The sequence below is a fragment of the Mandrillus leucophaeus genome, unplaced genomic scaffold (genome assembly GCF_000951045.1).
Source record: "Mandrillus leucophaeus isolate KB7577 unplaced genomic scaffold, Mleu.le_1.0 Scaffold96, whole genome shotgun sequence".
NCBI classification, from domain to species: Eukaryota; Metazoa; Chordata; class Mammalia; order Primates; family Cercopithecidae; genus Mandrillus; species Mandrillus leucophaeus.
Window position 1 is genome coordinate 402,126 of NW_012110474.1, and position 7,479 is coordinate 409,604.

The window sequence follows — 7,479 nt, forward strand, 5'->3', positions numbered from 1 at the left end:
CCCCTCATTTTCTTGACTAACCCATCACCAGTGCCAGAAAAATCCTCAGTTTAATTTTAAAAAGTATTTATGAATCAGAAACTTGCAACAGAGAGAAAAGAGGAATTAGCATTTTGGTGCAACAGCTGGATACCATGCTGTATATTTTACTGCATTATCTCATTTAATATTCAGAACAAATTGTGATGGACATACTTGGTTGCCCATGCAATATTCATTTCCTCCTTCCTCCTTCTAAATAGAGCCCTGATTTTATTCAAGTTACCCCAAGCCCTCCCCGTGTTGCCGCAAAGGAGAATTCTAATTAGTTTGTGCTGGTCAGCTTCAGATTTGTCTGGCTATTGTTATTGATATAACGGTAATTGTAAATCCTAAAATGTCTCAGAAGGGTAAAGGGAAGAACTGATATTTCACTGTTGGCTAAGATTCTCTCTTAGAGAGCATCTTGCCCAGGTAGCCCCAGCCACCAATTTGGCACCACAAGAAGAGCCAAACTAAGTAGAAAGTTGACAAAAACAAGGGATGAATGAGAGTCAGAGTGACATGCTGTACCTCCATCCCTCTGGGCTGTTCATTAAGTGAGGTAGTATCTTTCCTAATTTGTGATTTAGAGTTGTGTAGTCTATTACTTGAAGCCGAAATGTGCCTATGAGCAACCTTATGATATGGAGATAGGCTCAGAGAAGCCTCAGTTTACATGGCTGGTATCAGCAGAGCCTAAATTTGAAACCATATTTGATTGATTACAAAGACCTTGCTTTTTTCACATTATCTGACTAGGACTTTAATCAGCCCAAAACCTATAGAAATATTTTACAAATGTATGGAGTACTACTTTTTATTGTACACTATTGAAGTGTTTTATGAGTATTAACTCACTGACTTCTTAAAATAACTCTATGGGACCCAGATATTATCCTCATTTAACAAAGACTGAGAGAGGTCAAATAACTTTCTCAAAGTCACATAGCAAGTAATTATCAGAATATGGAATTGAACCAAAGCATTCTGACTCTAGAACTCCTGCCCCTAATCACTGGGCTTACACATTTCTTCATGTATATTTTGCACATACACAATCTTTAAAAAATAGGTATGTTGCTTTGGTACATTATATTTATGAGAAGAGTTGTGAGAACCTCCGCATGAGAAAGCTGGCTTACAGTAGCAATTTCTGTATATACCAGAGAGAGGCTAGCAGGAGGATGGAAGGAGGGGCTATTTGAATGAAAACATGGGCTATGAAATGAAGTAATCTTTTGGCTGAATTGGAGGAAGCTCCTAGTCTCACATCAGGGATGAGGCCTTGTAATATTGTTGGCAGTGGGGTTCTCAAGGAAACCTTCACTTATGGCTTAAGTGTGAATTTGCAATGATACCTAGAGACCCAGGCCAGCTGCTCTATGGGGTCCTCCACAGTACTGGAATTAATTCCAAATTCCTCAGCCTAGAATTTATATTCTGCTTCCAATCTACTTTTCCAGCCTTCCCTTAGTGCCCTCCCATCCTTCTCTTTTATACCTCCCATTTCTTCTACTTAAACTTAGTTAGTGAAAGGCTGTTTTAAATTAGTACTGATAATTTCATCATTGAAAAATTTAACTTGCTTATAGATAATTTTCAAAACACAACTAGCATCTATTTACCAGAAGCAGAAATAACCTCAACAGTTGGATATCTTTGTCATAATGCAATGGAACATATGGTGAGGGCAATGCTAGAATCCTAGAAAATGAGGTTAGCTCAGTGGGAAACTCTGTTTTATATTTCCAAAAAACTCTGTTTAAGTTCTACTCCACTAACAAATGAAATAAGGTCCTGTTCATGCTACATCATGGAAATGTGCACTATCTGTCCTCACTCCTAAAGAGAAGCCAGGGGCACAAATTAAATAGGCCTGGTAGAGCTTCACGCATCTGTAATTTAATAAACTAACTAGAGAATAACAGCTACAGGGTGTATACCTAATATTTGATTTGTTTTTCACTGTGGATGTAAAATAACCCCTCCCTCCAAAGCTTCTGTTTAGTGTGATATCTTGAGAATAAGTGAAATGTAATGTATTATCTTCATTTAATAATAGTACATGATAAAGGTACTGTTTGTCACTTGAATAGTAGGTCTCATCAAAAGGTAATAGTCTACTTTTTTTCTTAGCATTAGAAATGTTATATCTGAACAAGATGAATATTGAGCATCCATCTTTCTTTTTTAACTGTCACTAAGACACTGGGGAGACCATAAACAGTAAGAAAAATTAACTGTATCACACAGTCAGTAATTTAAGGAGCAGGGAAATATTTTCAGGTCATCATCAATCTGAATATTTTCCTTTTACAACAGAAAACCAAGTGATTTAAAATCTTTCCACATACACAAGGCATACCAGAGATAGAATTCAGGGGGAAAAAAAAAAAAAGAACAAAATCTGGTGCTATCTGGGAGTTTTGCAAGTTTTGTTAAGCTTTCTGGGTTCCCAACAGGAAGGTAATTCACATTGCATATGGCATTGCAGCACAGTAAATTTTATTAATGGAAACCTATTATCTATCCAGTTGGAGAAATGGAGAGGGCAAATAGGTTAAAATTTTTCTGTTAACTATTAATTAATGTGCCTCAAGGTGGTCTCCTTCCCATTAATTTCATTGTACTACAGGAAAATATGGTAAGAGCAGCTGTACGTGTTAATCAGTGCTACTTGCAAAATACTACAAGATAGAGACCTGAATGTCTCCCTGAAAATCAATGACAATAACAACACCACCATCAGAGCAGAAACTATTAAACACTGCCCATGCCAGCACATATACTATGGCTAATTCTAACAACATCTATGTTTCTAACTAGATTGGTGTTTGTGCTAGAATAATCAAATCAAGAAAATGCCTTATACTCAGCCATGGTCTACATCACATATTGTAGCAAGAAGAACATAAATTAATGTATGCAAATAAAATTCAGATTACATTGATTTTATTTTGGTTTGGGAATATGTGACTATTACCAGGTTTTTTTAGAGAAAGAACATTTATCAACTTGCTTTAAAGCAGTTGTAACAAGGAGAAACCAGGATCTTAAAAAGTATTTTGAACAAATTAAAAACATGATGTATTAGGACTTTTTATTTTGAAAGTGACAAGGACACATTCTATCCAGTTTAAGAAAGGAAGAGAATTTATTGCTCAAGTAATTGGAAAGGGAAGAGCTAGTGTCAGCTTCAGAGATGAGTGAGATACGAAGATCATCATGTCCCTCTTTTTCTTATTTTCATTTTTATTTTCTCTCTTCCTTTACTTCCGTGTTTCGAACTTCTTTTTTTTTGTGATGGCTTCATCCTCTTCTATGCAGATATTTTCTCCATGTGTAGTTGCACATGAATACATATATGCAGGCAAACTAGAATAGAATGGTTGGAGTAAGAGAGGAGGAATTTCCCAAAGAAAGTTGGGGGATTGGAAAGGAAACTGTTACAAGAAGAGCAAGAGTTGGACAGAAACCCGAAAGAATAGAAGTCTGCATTATTGCTTCTCAGTGTGATCAGCAGCATCCACATCACCTGGGAAATTGTTAGAAATGTATATTCTTCAGACTGACTGAATGAAACTCTGGGGGTGGGTCCCAGCAATCTCTTTTCACAAGTCCTCTAAATGATTATGATGGATACTAAGGTTTGAGAACCACTCTTCCACATGAAGATTCCAGATTATCATCATAAACATATACCTGTATATCCAACTGTCCCATGTGTACCTTAAGTTGTACCAGTTTGATAGAGCTTATCATAAACTCCCAAAGTTGCTCCTCCTTCGGTATTTGTGTTCTCAGTTAATACCTCCACAGTCCATCTGGAAACTTTGAGCTCCAGCCTAGAGTTCTCCTACCCTAACCCTCACTTCCAATAAACCGGAAAATCTTGCCTATTTGACTTCCTATACATTAATATCAATCTCTTTACTGATCTCTCTGGTATCTGCCCTTCCCATAACTCCAAATTCATTTCTCCTCTATAAACAAAATTATTTCATTGAAGTGCAAATCTGACAATGTCTCACCTCTGTTAAAATATTCACAAGCCTCGCAGAATAAATCCTGCAGAAGAAACTGCACAATCTTTAGCTAAGACACTGACTATCTGAGCCTCTACTTTGCTCTCCCCCAATTGTAAGTTAAGCTTCAGAGATCTATAAGCTCCCCAGGTTCTATTTTTAAAATCGTGCTATGTTTTTATATGCTAGGGAGTAGGTCCCCAGTTTTCATCAAATTCTTATTGACCCAAAAAGTTTAAGAAATATCAATACCGTAGACAGAAAAGTAATTTTCGTTGTCACGTACATGTTTATGATTGAGAGTACCCTGAAAACAAAAAGTTAAGACTAATTTAACACATCTTTAAATATAAAATGATTCATGTGCTTTTAAGAGAGTGATGCTATGGGTAAATATAGATAATCTGTGTAGAATTAACCATGGTGAAAAAGATTTTTCACCAAGGCAAAAATATCATTGTTCTACTTGTGTTGATTAGACTCATGCTAATTATTTCCTGGTAAACTTACTGGAGAAGTTGAAATACAAACTAAAACCAAATAATGATTTGAAAAAAAAGAATGCATTTAATGTGAATATAGATTTGATAGGAAGACTGGATAAGGACTGCAATAGCTATTTTGGGAGTCATGCAGCATATTTTTCATTAAATTCCATCATTTTTCTAACATCCTACAATTCCTACTTTTCCCATTCTTAGTGATGGATGTGTAATGTAAGTATGAACAATTACCGTGATCAATTTTCCTATCACAGTGATTAACTGTAGAGAGAGTGTTTAAAAAACAGAGACAAACAGAGGCCTTTCCTAAATTGGTAAATGGATATTGGAAACAAATTCTCTTTCAACTGAGTGTGCTAAAACACTAAGCCTGCTAGTGGCAATAGATAGAACGTGTCAGTAGGAGAAAATTGAGCCAATATATGAGGAAAACTGAAACAGGTAAAGCTAAGAGAGAGGGAGGAAAAAGAAGCTTTGAAGGTATGGGATGAACTCTTGAACTGTTAGATTTATCTTCTTAAAGTTAGATTTACTTTGGACTTTCTAGCTATATTGGTTAGCACATTCTTTGTTGCTTGAACTATGTTAAGTAGGATTTGAATTATGGTTGTTCTTCAACTTATAATAGGATTACATCCTGATCGACTCATTATAAATTGATCACATTTAATATACCCAGCCTACTGGACATCATAGCTTAACTTAGCCTACATTAACCATATTCGGAGCACTTACATTAACCTACATTTGGGCAAAATCATTTAACAAAAAACCTATTTTATATTACAGTGTTGAATATCTCATGTAATTTATTAAATATTGTACTAAAAGAGAAAAACAGAATGGTTGGTGGGAACTTTAAATATAGTTTCAATTTAATGTGTATGCTTTTGCACCATCACACAGTTGAAAACTCATAAGTCAGGGACCATCGGCACTTTGAATAGAATCATTCGCAATAGAAACATATCTGTCTAATATACTAGAAATCTGACTCCATGCTTTGCTGTCTTTCTGTTTTTCACGGAGACAGATCCCAGGTCTAAACGCTAGCCAAACCCCCTTGTCTTAGAGGAGCTCACCCTTTACTGCTGATGAAAGCTCCATGATGAAGTACTTTCCTGGTGATACTCAGAGATCATTTGCTATGTTAATGTTTTTCTTGCTCAAATTTCAACAAATATTATTGGTGGGTGCTCTATTTAGGCTATATACAAAGCACCAAAAGAACATAGAATGATGGAGGCAGCATGAACTCCTCAAAATTGCCAATACCAGCTCTAAAATGAAAACATACATCATCTTCATACATCAGAAGAATGAATACTGTTAAAATTACCATACTACTCAAAATTATCCACAGATTTAATGTAATCCCCCATCAAATGACATTCTTCACATAAATAGAAAAAGCTATCCTAAAATCTGTATAGAACTGTAACACTTTGACTAGACAAAGTAATCTAAGGAAAAAGAACAAAGTTGGAGACATCACATAACCTGACTTCAAAATATACTACAAGTCTACAATAACAGAAGCAGCATGGTATTTGTATAAAAGCAGACACATAGACCAATGAAACAGAATAGAGAACCCAGAAATAAATCCATATATTTATAACCAAAAGATCTCTTGACAAAGGTGCCAAAAACATACATTAGGGAAAAGACACCATCATTGATGAATGGTACTAGAGAAATTGGATATCCATATGCAGAAAAATGAAGCTAGACCCTTATCTCTCACCATATACAAAAATCAACTCAAAATGGATTCAAGACTTAGATGTAGACCAGAAAATGTTTGCTATAAAAAAGACCAGAGACTATAAAACTACTGGAAGAAAACATAGGGGGAAAATGTTAGGATACTGGCCTATGTAAAGATGTTATGACTAAGACTTCAAAAGCACAGGCAACAAAAAGAAAAATTGACAAATGGGACTATATGAAACTAAAAGGTTCTTGCACAGCTAAGGAAACAATCAACAGATTGAAGAGACAACCTGTAGAACAGAAGAATTTGCAAACTAGTCATCCAACAATGAACTAATATCTATATTATGCAAGGATCTCAAACAATTCAATAAAGAAGTTTTGAAGGTATGAAACTTTGAAGCTAATAATCCTTTAAAAAATGGGCAAAGGATCTGAATTGACATTTCTCAAAAGATGACATGAAAATAACCAATAGTACATGAAAAAATGCTCAACACCACGAATCATCAGGGAAATGCAAATTAAAAGCACAATGAGATATCAACTCATAACAGTTCAAATGACTATTATCAAAAAGACAAAGTATAAAAAATGTTGATGAGGATTCAGAGAAAAGGGAACTCTTACACACTGTTGGTAGCAATGTAAACTAGTACAGCCATTATGGGCAATATTATGGAGGCTTCTTTAAAAACTAAAAATAAAACTACCATATAATTCCCACTATTATTACTCCAAAGAAAAGAAAATGATTATATCAAAGAGATAATTACATCCCCATGTTTATTGCAGCACTATTCACCATAGCCAAGATATGGAATCAACCTAAGTGTCTGATAACAGATGAATACATGAAGAAAATTGGGTATATATACATAATAGAATACTATTTGGCCATAAAAAAGGAAAGAAATTCTGCCATTTGCAGCTACATGGATGGATTTGGAGGTCATTGCGTCAGTGAATTAAGCCAGGCAAAGAAAGACGAATATTGTTCTCACTCATATGTGAGAGGTAAAAAAGTTGATCTCATGGAAGTAGAAAGTAAAATGATAGCTACCAGGGGCTGGGAAGAATGTGTGTGTTTGGAAGTGGGGAGGATGAGGAGAGGTAAGTTAATGGGTACAAATTGACAGAAGGAATTAATTCTAGTTTTTTATATCATAGTAAGGTGACTATAGTTAACAATAATTTATTGTAAATTTTTAATA